Source organism: Oenanthe melanoleuca, chromosome 2, assembly GCF_029582105.1.
Source record: "Oenanthe melanoleuca isolate GR-GAL-2019-014 chromosome 2, OMel1.0, whole genome shotgun sequence".
NCBI lineage: Eukaryota > Metazoa > Chordata > Aves > Passeriformes > Muscicapidae > Oenanthe > Oenanthe melanoleuca.
In genome coordinates, this window is record NC_079335.1 from 49792122 (window position 1) to 49812205 (window position 20084).

Consider the following 20084-nt stretch of genomic DNA (forward strand, 5'->3'; position numbering starts at 1 on the left):
AATGGAATTTTGCCATGAGTTTCATGAACTCCTAATATCTTTCCAGGGGCCTTCTGACAAGACATAATTTGTGATTGCTTCCTTCGATGTTATCAGATCTGCCTCCTGCAATCCACATCTATTTATGGAATAAGTTCACCTGGTATCTGGTTATTATTTCACACAGGCTTATTGAGAAGGACTGGATTCAGACACTTTTGTATTTGCAGTGCCTTCAGATCAGGCCTTAGGATTGTGGACCTCTGACCTAATTGCAAATAATGTTAAGGAAAAGCCAAAAAAGTAGTGCTATTAAATGCAGGGAAACTTCATAAACAGCAACATATGGCACATATGTAACTACTAAGTACCTACCAAGAAATCCTGGTCTAGCACCATAAATCTTTAATCCAGAGATACCTCCAAAAGAGAGCCCCTAAATAACCTTGTAATAAGAATTCCATACTAAAGAATGGGCTCTAGCAGTCTCTAATCCATTTGGAGCCTTTTTCAGTATTTGCTTCTGCCTAGCAGGAGCAGTTAGACAGAATACCAGGATGTGTATGCAACTGTTTAGTCTCTAAACACTAATGGCATCACAATCAAATTGTGACATTCAGCCTCAGATCCAGACAGACAAGGCTGAATGTGATCAAATGTAGACAGCTAAATTGTACATTCATATCAAATGTGTAAGGATCCCTATCTGTGATGTTCCACAAGAATGTGTAAAAGGCAAGCTCTGTCTGCTGAGTTGTAGCTCGTGTTTCAAGGAGGTAGACATGGGTTAGGCAGCAAACAGAGGAAATGAAAGATTATTTAACATCTGATGTTTTATAAACTATTCTATAACAACCTGTAAAAATGTCAAACACAGAAAACCCTTCATTTGGCATTTCCTTGCTGTGTTCTTGTGAGGAATTCAACTCAGCAGGGACTTAAGCCTAACACCTTCAGATCTTTTAAGTTTCAGTTCTCTCTACTACCATACAAAAAAAAAAATAAAAAAATAAAAAAATAGCACAACCAGCTAAAGGTAGTAGAAAGCATAGTCATTTTTTCAAGCATCAGTCCTTAAGGAAGAGCAGATCATAGCAACCTCTCCCAGTTCCTAACTAGAACAGCAAAAGAAGCAAACCCCTTTGTGTGTTTTGTACAGTTTATTTCTTCAGGGCTCCAGCAACTCTTTCCTTCCTTTGGTTTATTTTAAATTAACACCACAATTTTGTGAGGAAGTGCTCAGGTGTAAAATCAAATGGTAGCACAGTCCTTGCTTTTGATGATGAAAGCAGTGAAAAACAGTAATAAGACCAGCAGATTCCCTAACAAGTATCAAATCTATTTCTCTACAAAAAGATATTGGCTTTCCTTTTGTTGTTGGTGATGACACAGCCTACATATTGGTGTCCCAAAAATTTCACTAAAAACTTAAAGTCTCTAAAGCTCTCCATAGAGGTGTGTTGGGTAGAGATTTTCTTCATTGTGGGAAGGTTACAGAAGTAATACAAAGGTATTTTGCAGATGGGGTCAAAGCAGCAAAGTGATTTCACTGCTGGAATGTTTCTTTCTCTGTATGTCCCTTAATTGTACCTCAGGTTTCCTTTAAGAGAAATAATTTGTTTCAGGCAAAAAACACAACTTCTTCAAGCACAATAAAAGAGAAAAACATTAATTCATTACAACTATGCTTCACTTCTATAACTAAAATATTCTGAAAGTAGCTGCCTGTTGCTTTGCTGTATGTAAAGGTGCTACCCCATCCTTTACTGATTTAAACTGGTTTCTAGTCAGACTTCCACAGAGAGGTGTATAGAGAGCACAGAGGCATTTTCAGAAGCAAAGGTGACCACAGGATAAGGGGTTATAGGGAATGGGGTGACATCAGGCTGGTGACTGGTCACTAGTGGGGTTCCACAGGGCTCCATGCTCGACCCAGCTCTCCTCAACATCTTCAACTTGGGCACAGGAATCTGAGGTAAATAAATTCTCAGATCATATAAAATGAGAGGAGCTGTTGACACCTTTGAAGGTAGAGAGGCCCTGCAGAGAGACCTCAATAAAATCGAGGGCTGGGCAATTACCAACCCTATGAAGACCCTAAATTGTCTTTAACAAAGACAAGTGCTGGATTCTGCCATGGGGAAACCCTGGAGGTACATAGACTGGGAATGAGAGGCTGGAGAGCAGTGGAAAGGCACCTGGGGTCCTGGTCAGTGGCAAGTTGAACATGAGCCAGCAGTGCCTTGGCAGCCAGGAGGGCCCACCCTGTCCTGGGGTAAATCAGGCACAGCAACACCAGCTAGGCAAGGGAGGGGATTGTCCTGCTGTGCTCTGAGCTGGGGTGGCCTCACCTTGAGTGCTGGGGGCAGTTTTGGTGCCACAATATAAAAAAAAGATATAAAACTATTACAAAGAGTCCAAAGGAAAGCTATGAAGATGGTGAAGGGACTTGAGTGGAAGCTGTTTGGAGATCACTGGGTCTGTGCAGCAGGAGATGGGGAAACTGAGACTCATTGCAGTTACACCTTCCTCATAAGGGGCAGAGGAAGGGCAGACACTGATCTCTGCTCTGTGGGGACAGGACCTAAGGGAATGGCATGAAGTTGTGTCAGGGGAGGTTTAGATTGGGTATTAGAAAAAGGTTCTTTACCCAGAGGGTGGTTGAGCACTGGAACAGGCTGTCCAGGGAAGTGGTCACAGCACCAAGCCTGACAGAGTTTAAGAAGCATTTGGAAAAATATCCTCAACACATGATGTGATTCTTGGGCTGTCCTGTACAGAGACAGAAGTTGGACATCAATGATCCCTGTGAGTCCCTTCCAATTCAGAATAATCTTTGGTTCTGTGATTTTCAAACCTGCCAAATTAGGTGGGAAATTATATTTCCACTATGGCTGCCAGTTTTGTGTCATTCCATTCCTGACAGGAAACCCAAAAAGTGGCACAAGTGATCCCCAGAGCTTGTGAAAATGCAGATACTTTCGTTATGAGTTTCCTGAATTGATGGCTCAAGCACTCCCAGCTGCTCAGCTGCTTAGTATGCCATTAGGCAGCTTATTACCCCAGCAGGCCCACCTGGAGAGCCTGCCCACAGGCTTTTCCTCAGGCTGCTCCAGAGGTCCCCTGTCAAATGGGATGGGACACTGATGCATCAGTTTTCCAGCCCTTATGGAGACCACTGCCTGTTAAGTGTGGGTGGCAGGGGGTGGGCTTGGACAAGAATTCACTTTGAGGGAAATAGAGGGAAAGCAAAAAAAATTTGTTGTCTCGCTACAATAGCAGAACCTTGGAATTTTGCTAGTTCTAGCCTAAAACTGCTGCTTTTGAGACCACTGCACCTGTTAGCTAATGAAACAAGAGATGTCAAACCAGTTCTCTACCAGGGATTACTTAGAAAATTTCCCAGAGGAAGGCTGTGGGTCTCATAAGATATTGCATCATGTTTTCATCTTAGAGCATTGCATCATGTTTATTTTGGGCTGTGAAAAGAAATGCACTTGGAATTTGTTGTTTGGATCTAGGGATCTGCCAAATGCTCAAAAAGGAGAATCAAACCTCTGATACAGTGCTGCAATACCCACAAACATCAGGCACTAACTGGAACCTGAGCTGCAAAAGAATACAGTAATAAAAGTTACCAAATCGTATTTTGTTTTGTCCTCTTTTCCTCCAAATTTTGAAGAATAATTTTCAAAGGTCATATGACATGGAGATCAGAATGCAATCCTCTGAGGGTTGATGTAGTGGGTTGATGCTGGCTGGGTGCCAGGCACTCACCAAAGCTGGTAATTTACTCCCCTCTGCAGCTGGAAAGGGGAGAGAAAATAGAATGAGGGTTAAGGAGTTAACTCGTGGGAGAGATCACTCACTAAATACCATCTCAGGCAAAACAGGCTTGAATTACAGATACCAATTGAATTTATTGCTAGCAAAATCAGCGCAGGATAATGAGAAGAAAAAGAAAATCTTAAAAAAACCTTCCCCCTACCCCAACCTCCTTCCCAGCTCTATCTCCTACTCCGGAGGTGCAGGGAGACAGAAAATCTGGGTTATGGTCAGTTCATCACCTGTTGTTTATCCCACTGCTCAGGGAGAGGAGTCATCCCCCTGCTCCACTCTGAGGTCCCTCCTATGGGACACAGCTCTCCATGAACTCCTCCAGCATGGGTCCAGCTCATGGGCAATAGCTCTCTGTGAACTGCTGCAATGTGACTCCATCCCAGGAACAACAGTTCTCCCAAAACTGCTGCAGTGTGAGTCCCTCTTCCACGGTCTGCAGTCCTCCAAGGACAGGCTGTTCCAGCCTGGGAGCAGGGCCCCTCTCCCACAGGGTCACAGCCTCCTCTGGGCATCCACCTGCTCAGGTGGGGCTCCTCCATGGGCTGCAGGGGGGTCTCTGCTTCCCTATGGATCTCCATGGGCTGTGGGTGGATCTCTGCATCCCCATGGATCCCCATGGGCTGTGGGTGGATCTCTGCATCCCTATGGATCCCCATGGGCTGTGGGTGGATCTCTGCTTCCCTATGGATCCCCATGGGCTCCAGGGACACAGGGTCTGCACCACAGGCTGCAGAGGAATCTGAGCTCCAGCACAAGGAACACCTATTCCTCCTCTTTCTGCAGTGCCCTTGGTGTCTGCAGAGTTGTTCCTCTCACAAACTCTCACACTGCTCTTCTGCAGCCACAATTAAAACTGTTCAATAACTTTTTTCTTCTTCTTAAATACTTTATTGAAGAGGCAATGCCTCCATTTCTAATTGTCCCAGCCTCAGCCAGTGGCACATCCAGCTTTAGAGCTGCCAGGGATTGGCCCTGCCACACATGGGGGAAGCTTCTAGCAGTTTCTCACGGAAGTCACCCCTGTACTCCCCCATACCAAAGCTTGGCCATGTCCCAAAACAGGACAAAACCCAATACAGTTGTTTTGGGAGGCTACCTGGAATATGGTAATCATTAATTTTCTGTATTTGAAGCTCATTAGAGTAAGACTGAACTGACATAAACACAATGACATGCAGCAACTAACTTTTTTCAGTGTTCTTGAATATATAATTTCCTCCATGCTTCTCAATATTTTGATTCAGTTCTGGCTTTGGTGTTAATCACATCAATGTATACATAAATACTGCTGTTAAGCAAAGACTAAAGAATTTTACTGAATTATGTAATGTTTTTAAACAAGTTATCCAGTTTCTTCACAAAAATTTGTGTGGAGTTAATCTCTCCTTTTGCCTTCTTTTTATTAAAGCTGTGTCTGTAAAGTAACTTTTATAATAGACACTTGTAAGTACTATGACAGACTTTTTTTGTAAGCCCATCTAAATATCCCAGAAATAAAACCAAAAGGTATTTTAGTTTATTGTAATGTAATTGTGTTTAACTAATTTTCAGTCCTACATCTAATTTAATAACACAAAGTGGGTATCCCAATAAATAAGATTATTTCCATGTTCTGCTAGAAAAGGACTAATAAGTTTATACAGATACATAGAGGTATATATGCAGGACTGATTTCTGTAAAAACTCCTCTTATAAGGACAGTTACAGAACCTGGTTGAGTAGCCCTGTACAAAATAAGGAATTTGATGTTACTTGTCCTTCAAAGCGCTGGATAAACGCATTAAACTGGACCTCATCATCCCCCTTAATAGCATTCCTGTTGCTAGGAAACAGTTATCTGGACCCCATCCATAAGCCTTGTCTTTGGGGCTGCTTCCATACTTAAAGCCCTAGCTCTGACATCCTTGAAATTGTGTTTTCATTTCTCAACGTCTATCCTGCTACTTTTTGCCATTTGTTTTTGCTCACAAAATCCGGTTTTGCAAATGAGCAGATAAATATCATGTAACTAACCAGCTGAGTAAAACAGAGATCTCCTTCAAATTATATCCTCCAACAGTATTCCTGGAGTTGCTTTTTGCCTTCAGCATTTGTCCTGGGATAAGTGTTAGTGTGGATGGGACTACTCATGGAAAATCATCATTTTCCAAGTATTTACTGAAATATCTGTATTTATGTGCAAAAGGCAGAGTTTTCTTTCCCTTCACTGCTAAAGTATTTCTTGCACCCACCTACTGCAAGATTATGCTTAATTAGAAGCCTCATTGTTTTGTTTGATGTTCCTTTAGTTGATTTCACTCTGCATATGAGACTTGCCATGGATTTAGTAAAGGGAAAGGACACTAGGTCCTCTTGCTTATCAAGCTTATAAATAGATTGCACAATTTATCTTTCAAAAATCCTAGCAAAGCCAAAATGATAATTATAGCTGTATAATTATTAAAATGTGTTCCTAGCTGAGCTTGTTAACGCCTCTCAAGAATCAATGAAGGAATAGATGCTGTGGATTTAATGATAGGGTTGTTTCAGTGGTTCTTATTTTACAAAGCAGAAGCAAGGAGATGGTAAAAAGGTCAGAGAAGGTGGCAAAAAGGGTGAATTCAGCACTCTGCTATAGAAAATGCTCTTTAGGATCCTCCAAGGGTGTTTCTAAAAAGCTAGTTGGAGATATAAAAAAGTCCAGAAATCTAGACTTGCCCCATTTAACCTTTTACATATCCCTGATTCAACAGAATCTTCAGATATACATTGCCAGGACACTTTCCCCTCAGCATATCAAACTTCTGACCTTGCAGCTGTTGTAAGTCAGTCACAGCAACACGTCCTGCTGTACCATGTTATAAATAAAGGTAACTTGCTCATCAAATGCCAGTGTTACACAGACTGACCTGCAGTTCTCACACAGGCAGGACCACCACTGACCTAAGACTTTGTTCATTCCACCAATGGCTTCAGCTCCCTTTTAATCACAGAGGTATAAATCAGGATCCACCCACGAAATCATGGGTTTAGACAGAAAATCCAGTGCGAGTGGAGTGTCAAAGGGCAAATTCCTGTATTCAGTAATCCTTCAGGCATCAGTGCAATCCCTGAAACCTTGCTCCATGGAGAGCTTGTCCCCTGAAACCACTGAGAACCTTACCTCTGTGCAAAGTTTTATATCAATGATACTGAAAACAATTTCTGAGTCATTTTCAATGCTCATTTCTTATGCTGCCCTCTTATGGAGTTGGGTTGCTTCAGCCAAGCAAGCAAGGTCTTTTTCTGCTTCTTGCAAATGGCAGTGTATTGCAAAGGCTCTCACTTAGCCCTGTCATTCTGCGTTTCCAAATTGAAATTCAGCTTTAAAACAGAGAAGAAGAAATTTGGATTTGGGGATAAGATGCTGCAAGAATCATCTTTTTGTCCTGAAAGGGGTATCCTGATGTTCCCTTTTCTGGCTATGAGCCTCAGATTTGCCATTAAAGAAATGCTGGAATGCTTGATTTATATCACAAATATGTGATGTAAAATTTGTTTTGCTGCCAATGCAGGCTGTTCAGAATGCAGGATGTGAATTGACATACATGTACTGTAGATCACAGTGAGCCCAGAAAAGAGACAACATTATAAAACATCCTACAGAGCACAGTCCTGCCATGAAAATCCCAGCATCAGTGATAACTACCCCTCAGTGAATTCAGAAATTACCCCATGAATCTTTAGCATCAAAAAGACATAGACATTGTCCTTGGATTTTACATCCAAATCCCAGCACTCACTTCAAGCCCTGATTTCAGAAAAACAAATTGTTCCAGTTTTAAGGCTGCCTTTGGGTGAGATTGTTAACAGGACAATATATTTATAGACCAAACCATACACAGGTTTAGCCAGATTATTTTTTTGTTGAGGAAGACCTGATCTCAACTTCATGACTTGAATTTGCCTGGCTGTCATTCATTAAAATATGAGCACCAGATATTTCACCCTGGGCCCAGTGACAAGACTAAAGAGTGCCACAGTAAAGGAGTATAAGATATGCTCCAGCTGTCCCCTACAACTCCTCTGTCCTAAATATATCTCTTCAGTGGTTTAACTGGCTTCATTTCCAGGAAGACTGGCAGAGGTTTAGCTTTATATGTGGCTAGCAAACTGAATGAGCAATAAATAAAACAGTGGGTTAAGGAAAAGTCTTGTTCTCACCATGCAACAGAGTACAGGACTTAAGAAGTAGCTTTGCTGTCCCTGGGTTTTGTTTTGAAAAGAATTTTTGAAAAAGTTTGATCATCCAGAATATAGTTCTTATCTTACTTGCATTATCCTCCTTCAAAATCTCAGTAAAACTCTCCCTTTTCTTATGTCTTTGCCAACATACCTTGGCAAAAAACTTGGCAACAGTCAGGTTTTGCTCTGCTAAGAACAGTGTCTATCAGGCTGGTGGGGAAGTTCTTACTGCTTCCTGACACTCCTCTTCTCCATCTGCTGCTTAATATGCAGCATTTATAGCTCCTGTGTCAGGGAGCTGTCTCGCAGTTGTGGGTTTGTGAAGGAGGTACTGGTCCAAGGACAAGACTCTTAGTTCTAAATTCTAGAAATAATATTAATTCACAAGGTTTCTGAACTGGCAGAGGGTATTTATGGCAGTGACAGACACCTTCATGAAAAGGTTCAATGCACAAGTTCCCCAGGCCACTCCTGCCTTTCTCTTTGCCTGTGATTGATTTGTGGAGGAGAGGAGAGGAGAGGAGAGGAGAGGAGAGGAGAGGAGAGGAGAGGAGAGGAGAGGAGAGGAGAGGAGAGGAGAGGAGAGGAGAGGAGAGGAGAGGAGAGGAGAGGAGAGGAGAGGAGAGGAGAGGAGAGGAGAGGAGAGGAGAGGAGAGGAGAGGAGAGGAGAGGAGAGGAGAGGAGAGGAGAGGAGAGGAGAGGAGAGGAGAGGAGAGGAGAGGAGAGGAGAGGAGAGGAGAGGAGAGGAATACTCTTTGGAAAGTCAAACTATACCTTTATCTGCCTCAGAAGCATGTGAGCAAACCACTGAGAAAGAAAGCAAGCTGGACAAAGTATATTGGTCAGACAGATGAGAGATGCAATTGATTTGATTCTCTAGTGCATCTCAGGGATTTTAAGACAGGTTTGGGATCTCATTGCCTTCATGGTGATGAAAGTCTTTGGGCTGATGGCATAGATGCCTCAGGCTTTAAAGACCCCTCCAGGCAGGAGAATTCAGAGACCGCCTGTCAGAGGAGACATACACCTAATCCATTTCCACAGTTATTGAGAACTGGAACTGGGGAGCTTAGCATGATTTGTGCATTGCAATCCTTCCTCTCACTAAGATCTACCACTGTGAAGTTCCCCAGATTACACTCTCACTTTGCACAGGGACTGAAGCAGGGCTAAGTCTGCTCCTCAGCCAAGCCTGAAGGTTTTATGTGTGTTGCTAGCAGCATGGCCAAGGGAGTCTTGCCTGTGGATTTGCACCTCCCATCACTTTTGCATGCTGTTTTTTTGGCTCCAGTGTCCTCAGAAGCATAGTGTCTGCTGGGCACTCTGCCACAAATCCTCTCAAGAAAATACAGGTGGAAAGCAGCAATTAATTCTGCTCAGTGGAACACTCAGGCAGCATGGCTATTGGAATGATCACTGAAGAAGAGGGGACCTTTTTGTGCTGTCCCTCAAGGCAGGAAAAACCTCAACTCATATGTGATAGTCCTGAAGGAGGTATATTGGAATATCTGGTTGAAAAAGATTATTTTTTTCCTGGTGCCTTTTTCCTACTGAGCACTCAGGTTAACAAGTGGGAGCTCATTCAATTGAGCAGAGGTGGCCTCTGGACTCCTGTGAGCTTATTCTTCCCAAATGATCTTATTAAGTAAGGCAGTTTCCCAAACCTGAAACTCATTCCTTTGAACTTTCACACCTTGTGGGCCAGTAATTAAAGATATTAAAAGGAGAGGTTGAGGGAGGGCACAATTTCTTCATTTTTTTCTCTTGTTTGTTTGCTTGGAGATCAGCCACTGGAAGTGTGATACCTCTATGATTTAAAAGAACAGAATATAAAATATCCTGTTGCTTTTGTCTCTTAGTTTTCTCTGTTGCAGACTGGATAGCTCAGCAGGAGAAAAGGAACCCATGGCTTTTATCTTGGCATCGAGCTGCTGGCACTTATGTAATCAGCCTTCAGGAGACTCTATTGCATTTTAACCATTTTTGCAATTGCTCAATTAGCACTCTGTCATTTCATCCAGATTTCAAGGGGACTTGACCAGCTCTGTTTTCACCATAGATTCAAGGCTGATTACATCTTTGGGATCCTCATGAACCTAGTGTTTTCCTGCAGGATGGTCTTGGTGTTTTTTTTCCTTGGAGGCCCTTTGTCTGTGGTTATTGCTTTGGCTGCCTTAATAAGGAAGAGCCATCTGGAGGCATGGCTGACCGAGTTTGCACCTGCCTCTACATCTGCACTGTCTGGCCACGTCAGGTGGATGTTCACCTAAAAGATCTATCTCAGTGTGATAAAAAGGAAAAGAAAAGGGAGGGAGGGAGGGTGTAAAACTGTTATTCCTGCCTCCCTGCAGCAGCAGGTGCACCAGATGGCTCACAAAGTAATTAGGGTGAAGAAACAGTGTCAAGACTTCATGTGGTGTGGTCTGTAAATGATCATCAAATCAAACTCTTTATCAAAGATGGAGTTTTCTCTCTCCCCACTGGCAAATCGATACACATATGAAACAGCTCGTGTAATCTGCTTCCTTACATGCAGGGACCTGGAAAGCAGACAGAAAAACCTGGTCAAGAGACCTTTCTTGTTAAGCAGCCATCTGTCCTAACAGACTGTCCCTAAGCATTCCCAGCCTGTTGAGTTGCTATGCCTTGCTTTCTTTGAAGGAAATTTTTCCTTAAGAATTTTTTTTTTTGCCTCCTTAAGCGGTCACCTAGAGAAAATTTTGCCGTGCAGTAGGTAAGGTAAACAGCACAAGGCTTCCTGGTAGAGCTGTGCTTTGGCAGCAGAGCAAGGACCTTGCACTGGTTTAATCTGCAGATCTACTTATTTCTAAAGCTTCTTGCATTTCCCCTTTTTCTTGGCTTTTGACTGTGTTGCTCCCTTGGATGCAGAGAGACCATCCCCTGCCCGAGCCTGCTGCACAGACCCACCAGAGCTCTGGTTGGAGTGTTGGGTATTTGTTGGTTTGGGATAATTAGCGTAGGATAACTCATTGTCACCGTGTCACAGTCCAGGGTGCCTCAGCTGCAAAGGGCTGCTTCTGCACAGCTGTGTGCTGCCCCTCTCTGCACTCACCTCAAGCACCCCTCTAGCCACCAGTGTGCTCTCTCACATTTTCTATGCCTTGTCCCCCATTTCGAATCCCTCGTTGTGCCCATGGAACTCTGCACCACCCTGGCACCCATGGGAGCCACATGGATGGAGATCACAAGCACTGGTGAGCAGCTGAATGGCTGGCCTGTGGCTTTAAATACTTTTACAAGGGTATTTCTGTTTAGGTTCTGGAACAACTCTTTTTGCCACACACAGCATTTTGTTAAATAACTACAGTAAAGCAATACCTCACAAGAAAGGAGAAGCCTTAAAATGAGCTTTCAGCTGGCTTCTCAGATAATCACAGAGCAGTGAGGGAGCAGCTGCACAAGGTTTAGATACTCCAGGATAAATTCTGTAGAAAAGCTTACACATAGAAAGAAGTTTTAACAATGTGCATAATTCTAGCCTAGAATTTGAGTCTAAGAAAGGCAGTCTGTTGTCCTGCTGCAATTTACTACAAACTGAATTATTTTGATTTGACTGGCAGTGTGTTTGGGTTTTTCCCAAATTATATTTTGTTTTGGTGAGTTGACATATTAAAATTGATAGATTTACCTTTCAAAATCTGTGATTTTAAAAAAAAACAAATTAAATTTTGGTTTAGTTTTTCAAAAGCCTATCTATACCTGAATGTTCTCTGTTAAATGAACTTATGACAGAGCTAAAGGGATACAGGGTCCCTGTAGTAAACACACACCACATGCAGGAGAAGAAACCTCACCTGGGTTGCAGCAGAGAAGACTGGAGTGGGCTAGTGTAGTGCAGGGCCTTGTAATCTGGCATGTTCATGTAAATAAATCTAGAACTATAACTTCTTATTTTTTAAAACCTGCATGGCAGCTGGCCAGCAGTATCTAAACTTGCTGGGCTGTTTTTTGGCCAGGAAGTTTGGCTCAGTTCTTACTCATTTTACACTGAGATCCAAACTCTAATCAAGAGTCTAATTCCTTTAAAAGACAAGTGCATCTCTGGGTTCTGCACTGTGTCCCACTGAAATACAGAGTGTCCTTGCTTCCTTTTAAAAGCTGCTCTCCACCCTCCCTGCTCCCCCTCTTCTCTCCCCTTCCTCTTCCTCCAGGCTTGGCAAGCCCCTGAGCCCAATTCTTGGGCAGATGCTATTGCCTGGTAGGAACATCTCCTTGTGATTTCTCAGAAAGAAAACTCAGCTCCTCACCTGAGCTATCAGGTTCTGGGTCCCAACTGGAGGAGCCTTGGATGGTTTGGCATACAGCCTGAAAATTATTCTTTATTGCTAATTGTCTGAAAAGCAGGTACCTGCTCAGGATTCCTCTGGACCAGATGGATTTTAGTTTCTGTTCAGTGTTTTCTATTTTGGGCAGATCTGTGCCTAATTTTTTGACTTAGAAATCCTTTCCTGTTTCTATATCTCAGTTTAATATAGCCAGCAGTTCAACTCTTTAGATTTCCATACTCTGTTCAAACCTAGATAATTGTCTATCCCTGTAATTACTGTGGTGAGCACTGTGTCAGTATGTTAAATGTGCATTCCTGGTTACTCATAGCCATACTCTTCTCCTCCATTCTACTAAAAAGGAGCTAAATTTCCCCATTGGTATTGTTAAAACCACCTTTGAAAATCAAACCTAAGCAAATAAAACAGCTCTTGTATATGCACTCTGACCTTAACTGTTTCCACAGTATTCTGTCTCACTCTACCATACATCTGGAGTTTTCCCCATCAAATATGTCTTCACTGAAAAGATAGGGAAAAAAAAATCTGTTTGAAAAATGCCTAGACCTTTATTTTCCTGCAAGAGTCAGTCAAGGAGTTTTCCTCTGTTGTAGTTTGCATTTTTGCTTTTGTTTCTGTATATTTTCATATGTACCAGAAAATACAGTTAATTTCCCAACTGCTTTTGATTACTCCTGGTTGGCAAACAATGAAGATTAATTGTTTTCTGATGTAGCAGAAACAAACATGATTCTTATTCACAAGTAACCTTGGCAGTGTCAAAAGGGGCATACACAGCCCTGGGAACAATTTTCCTAGCTAGCTGTACTTACAGAGCCACAAAGAAAAGTCATTTTGTTGCTGTTTCCAAGATAAAACTATGGCAGAGAACTAAGATGCAGTCCAAGTCTCATATTAAAATTAATAGGTAATTTAGCTGGAATGCATTTTTAAATTGCAGGAACATGAAAACAGTGATGCAAATGTTCCTGGGGTAGGTTTGCATGGAAAAGAAGAGCAAGCTGCCCAGCCCCATTGCAGCCTGGGCCCAGAGCAGCTGATGAGAGGGGAAGCTTTGCTGGTGCAGGTTCAGTGCTGTGTTTTAGAACTTGTTTTGCTTCCACCTTATGTTAGCAGCAGGGCTCTGTATAACAATATGTGGACATGTAAGCTGGGATGAAACTCACCTCAGGCATCCTGCTGTATCCCTGTGCTAAACACAATACCCTTAGTGATGGATGGAAAAGGTAAATCTTAAGGTAGATGTCTTTTTTTCACAGATGTGTATAAATACTCAGAGAAATTTAACTGCTTATAACATGAAGAAAATGGATATATTTGCACCAGTAGATGATGGAATAAAAAAATGTTATCATTCTACAAATGGTATCTTTTATATGTTTCCAAAGAGAGAAAGACAACAAATAGCAAAATTAATCTATTCATTTTGCTCTGTGGTAATGTTTCTTCAAATTAAATTATTCCATAATGACCTATTCAATGCTTTGCATTATCTTTGAAACAAATAGTCTATTATTTTGGTACTTCTCTGGCCCTTAGAGATGTTCTCATTTCTTCAAAAAGTGATGTAGGAATGTAATATTTTCTTCTGATTCACAAATAGGAAGCAGGTACTGGAATTCTAAAAACCTTAGTTCCTAGTGAGTGTGGTCCTGCTGAATTTCTGTGCATAAGCTTTGCAATGACAGAACCTAACAGGGGACCAAGATCAAACAAGAATGAGGACAAGACTGTGACTGAAGCTCACCTCACACTGAGCTCACTGAGATCATCTCACACTGAACTCAAACTACCCTTCCTTAGTTGCTGGAGTTTTAGAAAACTAGGTCTCTGTGTATGTTCACAATTTTAATAAAATATTTTTCAGTTGTAAGTGTAAAAGTCAAATTTCCTTTGTTTAGTAGTGGAGTGTACTTGTGGTCAATTTGGGTTCAAACAGCCTTTTGGTTAGCTAATTTTGCATTGTGAGGATGCTACACCAAAACATTGATCTTGTTCTGAGCAAAAAGCCAGCTGTGCTCAGTGTAAGTCTGTGCTGAAACCACTGTAGAACTAAGCCCTATGTGGCAGCTATAACATTTGAATTAAGAGAACAGTAGAATCTTTTGCAGCTTTTCTAATTAAAATAATAATTATGTAGTGTCTATCAGCATGGAATTCCAAATGTAAGCCTCAGGGTCAAATGGCTTAGAAAACTGAAACTCTGCTCCCTTCCTGGGAAAAAAAAAAAAAAAAGGAGATGAAGCCATTCTATGCAGCTTCATTTGCATAAATTGCAAATATTGTTTACAAATAACACCATTTACTGTGTTAGCTCTTCATAAATGTACAAAATATTCTTACTCCTGCACCACAGTAGCATGAACCCCAGAAGTGGCAGGTCACTCTCATCAACAGGCTGTGATTTGATGTTTGATAGTGCAGTAAAGAGAGCTCATTTAGAGGTGCATGATATTCTTATGAGCACAGGTAGTGCTCGCAGTTCTGGTGCCCTTGAGTGTGGCAGGTAAAGCTCATTTAACCTGGTTAGCTTTGGGGCTGCAGAGAACACATGGCCAAGGTAGGATGCCTTTTTGGAAACACAGCACCAAACCTGCAGAAGTAGATTTGAAATCACAGAACTGAGCACAATTATCTGCACATCAGAGTAGATGCTGGTGAAGTGATTTTCCTTGAACTGAAGCGGTGTGGTGGAGGATCAATCAATCAATTTATGAACACCTCGAGGGTAATAACAGTCTAGTGAATGAGAATTTGTCAAGGACATATTGTATCAAACCAATCTAATTTCTTTCTTTGACAGGATAAGTGAATAAGGGGGAAGCAGTAGATGTGATCTATCTTGGCTTCAGTAAGGCTCTTGAGTCTCCTACAGAGCATTCTCATAAGCAAATTATGGTATATGATTAAATCACTGCAGAGAAGGCTCACAGCTGCTTGAGAAAACAAAATCAAAGAGAAACTATCACTGTTTGTTTTGGGGTTTTTTTGTCAAACTGGGAGGACATTTGAAATTGTGTATTTCTGAGTCCATTTATATTCAATCCTTTGTTGATCAATGATCTGGATGATGAAATCATGAGGATGCTTTTGAATTTGGAAGGAGTTCCAGAAAATAGGAAATTGTTCCAAATTCAGCTGATGGAAATTTGATAGAGGCACATGCAATTGCAATAGAAGTGCTTTGCATATATGAAACTGGGGAGAGAACACTTAGGAAGCAGTATAAGGCAGAGTAGGAGTTAGAAGTCTGGGGGACAAAGACAGTGGCAACAGTGTGACACTACTATGTTAAAAAAAGATTCTTTTTCCTAGACAAATTAAATTTCATTTGTGAAGGGTAAGAGGCTGTAGGTGGCTCTAGATGACCTTGCTTGAGCAGAGAGGTTGTCAGGATGACCTCCAGAGGTCCTTTGCAGCCTCAACCTTCTGTGCTCCAGTATCAATCTCGCTATTGAGACCAGTGATGCCACATTTAGAGTGAAGTTTCAGGCTTCAAGCTATGGGAAAGATGTAAACAAACAAAGGGCAAAAGGAAGATAAGATAAATGATAGATGCTTGAAAAACTTGATATCTGAAACAGGCTGAAAGTGGAGCAGGCCACCTCAGTATCATTTTTTGCAGTGGGCAGCAAATGTCCTCCAATTTCTTATTGTCATTAAAGCACATAACTAACATTTTAAAACTTGGGCTTCAACAGACTTCTGATGTATGTTTGATTTTGTGTCATTTTGTTGTGTATTTAAAAGCTTAGATTTTTTTTTTTTTTTTTCCCAACTGAAGTTCATAATGTTTACCAAGTTTTCTTGTTTGCCTTTTTGCTACTTGTTTTTGTGTACTGAAATATCCCCAGACAGAAGAAATGCTGCTGTTGATGTTGTCAACTAAGATTTACAGAAAAAATATAATTTCAGGTCTGTGTACTTAAGGCTTTGTAAATTTTGTAGCGTTATACCACTTTCTTCTGCGTTTCTGTTGTACTGATTGGAGCAACACAGGTGAAGCAAATGAGTAATGTTAGTCAAGAAAATACTGTGGCTTTATAGAGTAACGATTCATGAAGAAAAAGCCTTGAAACATTTCCAGAACTGGAGGCAGAGAATTTATTGTTCCTGCTGGATCCCAGAATAACTACTGCTTTGTGTCATCATTTTATAATCCTTGTCTGTCAATAAACATAACTGTAGCTAGCAATAAAAATGATACAGGCTCAGTCAGGCAACGCTACCCTGGTAAAACAAATTTATGAGCCAGTTAATATTTTTAATCCTGTTACAGAGATGACCTCAAAACCCAGACCATTTATTTAAGCCTCTCTCCCCTAAAGGAGCACATGTGGATGACAGATAAATGAAATCTGCTTTTGAATCATGTTGATCTTGGGCTGAGGTTGGACAACAAGAGGCAGAAAGGGTGGAACTGTAGACATCTATCTGCAAAAACAAACCAGCCCCATTAGTGCCTGTCTCCTGTCCAGTACAGAGTTGGTCAAACACTCTTGCAGGCTCAAATGAAGCCATTCATCTGATAACACAAAATTCAGTATGCTGTATTTTTCCCTTCCCCACATCAGTTACATGCCAGTGATTATTCCAGTCCTACCATTGATCCAAGATGACTCTTCACAACAGGGAGTCATTCTGTTTACACTGCTTCAGAAATCTCTGAGATGTTATTTGATCTACAGCATCCATTAGATGCACAGAACACATTTCCTTCTCTATTGTTTCATCTTATTAGGAAGATATGGCAATGACACTGTCTGCTAATTGCTATCCAACTCTGCTTTGTGCCTTGTTAATTTTGACTAAGACTCTTTTCCTACAGAGCACAGAGTAGATGTTGCTAATAGGAGAAAGACAGGTAGTTAATTGGTGTCTTGAATGTTACACAGACAAATGAAAAATTCACTGATAATCAGTTTTTCTTTGATGGAAGGGTCAGATCTTGTCACCAGTTGGTACACTGTCCTTTCTCTCCATGCTGCAAAGTACAGCATATTATACTTGTAATGGCTGCCAGAAGAATATATGTTCCTGTCCTCAACTTATAATGAATTATTATGAGGAATAGTTACTTTTTAAACCTTGGCCAGGTATTCTGAAAGTGAAAGCCAGGAGGTCCTAGGTCAGAGTGTATTTTTGCACTGATTGAGTCTCCTGAAAAGTCTGCAACATAACAAGGCAAGACACATGGTCTTAACAACACAGTTACATGTTATAGGCACCAAATATATAGTAAGAGTGGCTACAAAGATATGTTCCTGTTTGGGGAAGCCAGATGAGTCAGTCTGCCAATAGAAATTCTGCTTCTAGTTCTCATCTGTCATATAAGAGAAGAATTTTTGATGGCTCCAGACAGCAATCCTTTGAGTCCTGAAAGAAAATAACTGAAAGTGCAAGGGAAAGAGTTTTCTTTCACCCAAGCTACTTACAAAATCTCTTTGTTCTTGGACTTAGACCTAAATCCACATCTTCTGCACTGCCTCATCAAAAATACAGGTTGATGTTTCACTTCTTATGTCTTGTGTATACCAATTCTCTACTGCACCCACAGACATGCATCTCAGGCAAAACAAAGGATGATCCTTACAGAGTGAGAGCTAATTGTTGAGATAGGTGGACAGAAACAGCAATCAAATATCCTTAAACAGGATAACAGGAGCTTTCTGGTCATGAGTGAATGTATTTACATACCTGGTCTTATAGAAAAGATGGATTGAGGGTTTTCTTCCTGCCAGTTGGTGGTTTGTGGAGAATTGGTGCTCTGCAGCCCCCACTAAATGCAGAACTGAGTATGCAGCAATCTCTGAAGTAATGCCAAGACTTTTAGATATATATGCCTGTATTGAAGAAAAATTTGGCAACCATGTAGAATGCTATACATCATATTCAGTGTCTTTCTGTTCACTACAAAGGTTTACTTGTGAAAAAATGTTCTGGTTTTACTGTTAATTTTATTCAAATTTCTGTATGTGAAGAACAGCCTCCAGACAAATAATCATTTAAGTATAGCAGCTGAAAACAAACGCTAGGAAGACTATAGCATCAATTAATTTCTTAGACATTAGAATGGCTCTCTGGATAACAATCAGAAGTTGCCAGACAAGAAAAATCGAGCAGTAAGGTGAGTGCAACAAAAAGGCCCACTAAATTCAGTACAGTCTAGTGACAGTCAAACTCTTGATATGGCTTCTTGCAGAACTGCAAGGCTATGTGTGAGCTTCATCATGTGTAATGATATGGATGAGCACAGCTCAGAGCAGCACCCTTGCACTTCTCATTCTGCTTAATGTGCCAGTGCTCCAGCACACAGAAGCTGATGACTGCCAACTTCTCAACCACTGTCTGAACTTACAGATATTATCAATTTGAAAATAACACCTCCATCAGAAAATATTTTACCTACCTTGTCATAATAACACCTACAATTAGAGAGGGGGGAAAAGAAACACATGAGTTTTTATCTTTGGTCTCCTGGTTTGGTTTTTTGTGCATTTGAAAGCAAACTGTACAAAGTCTGTTTTAATGTTTGCTCAGTCCAGTCACTGTTATTCTTGGGGCTAAGGGAGGGGCTCGGGAAGGAGAGAGACAAAAGAATCACAGAGCAAAAAAGGCAATAGGACAATATGATTTTAAAATCTGGAAAAAGGTATTACCTGCAGGCTTTTGTGGATGCATCTAGAGAAGGATAGGCAAAATGTTTTAACCTACTGGATTTTAAGCTTGGAGAAAGGAAGGGCTGTGTCAATATTCTCCCTGCAGGGAAGGCAGAGAGAACAGGAGAGGAAAGCAGGTGAGAATCCTCCTCCCTCCTGTGGCTGCTATTCTGTGCCTGTGTTGAGCTGTGCATGTGCTACCCACAGCCTGGGCAAAATGCTGATGTAGTTCTCTCACTAGTCTGTCTGTGAAAGAGCAAACACTCCCCTTATCAGTTCCCTTCCTCTCTGTGTCTCAGTGCAATTGTCAAGTCTGAAAATTACAGACATCACATGTGCTTAAGGAATTGCTAACTCACCCTTCTGATTTCCTCCTTCCCTTCTTTTCACCAGGTGGGCAGTTTTCATTTTTCACATTCAGTTTCACTCCTTATTTTTGCCTTTCAAATCTAGCAGTGACGCAGGAAGAAAAAACAAAGACGTCAATAGTATAAAGAATATCTCATTAGTTTTGATTTATTATTTTTTCCCTTCCCTTGCACAGAAAAGTGTAGATTTAATTTGAGGAGAACCTCACTGGTAAACTGCAACTGAGCAGGAATTCAGCTGGAGAAAAAAAAGCAACTCAACATGAGCAGTTTTTATAAGCTTACTTAAATCCCTTATAGACGAGCTCTTTCTTTTCCTTTCCTACACAATGTGTGTCACATTGGCTCGTGTAATTCTGAGTACCCTAAAAGGCCACCTTGAAATTCATTTCACAAAATATCATTTCCAAAGCATGTTTTCAAAACTTTATTTATTATTAGAGAGGGGAGCTGAAAATTTAACCTTTGATCTAGACTAAATAACTTTTTGCCGGTTCACCCTGAACTGTCATTTCCATTGAACAGACTAAAAGAGGCAGAACATCTGAGAAGCAAAAACCTGTTTTCTGAAAATGCTATGGTTTTGCCAGTGTCTCACAGACAAGCTGAATCTAGTCTATATCAAGCTGCTTTAAAAACATGTTTTATTGCAAAATTTCTTCTTTGAGTATGGGTAATTTTAATGATATGTTTATAAGTGATGGAGGCAGCTGCCATTCCCCCAACCC

General features: G+C 41.1%; 1 long non-coding RNA gene across 4 annotated transcripts in view; it reads right to left on the minus strand.

The window, feature by feature from the left end:
* LOC130250201 (uncharacterized) overlaps nucleotides 1-18853 on the minus strand; it is a 34777-nt gene extending 15924 nt beyond the window's left edge. The window contains exons 1-4 of one of the 4 annotated variants that reach the window (XR_008839932.1): nucleotides 18739-18853; nucleotides 18027-18172; nucleotides 2630-3785; nucleotides 1134-1579 (exon numbers count right to left, since the gene is read on the minus strand). This is a non-coding gene — a long non-coding RNA (uncharacterized LOC130250201). Of the gene's footprint in view, nucleotides 1-1133; nucleotides 3786-18026; nucleotides 18173-18738 lie in introns of those variants that run through there. The other 3 variants (XR_008839933.1, XR_008839934.1, XR_008839931.1) reach the window with 3 other exon arrangements.
* Nucleotides 18854-20084: the final 1231 nt, after the last annotated feature.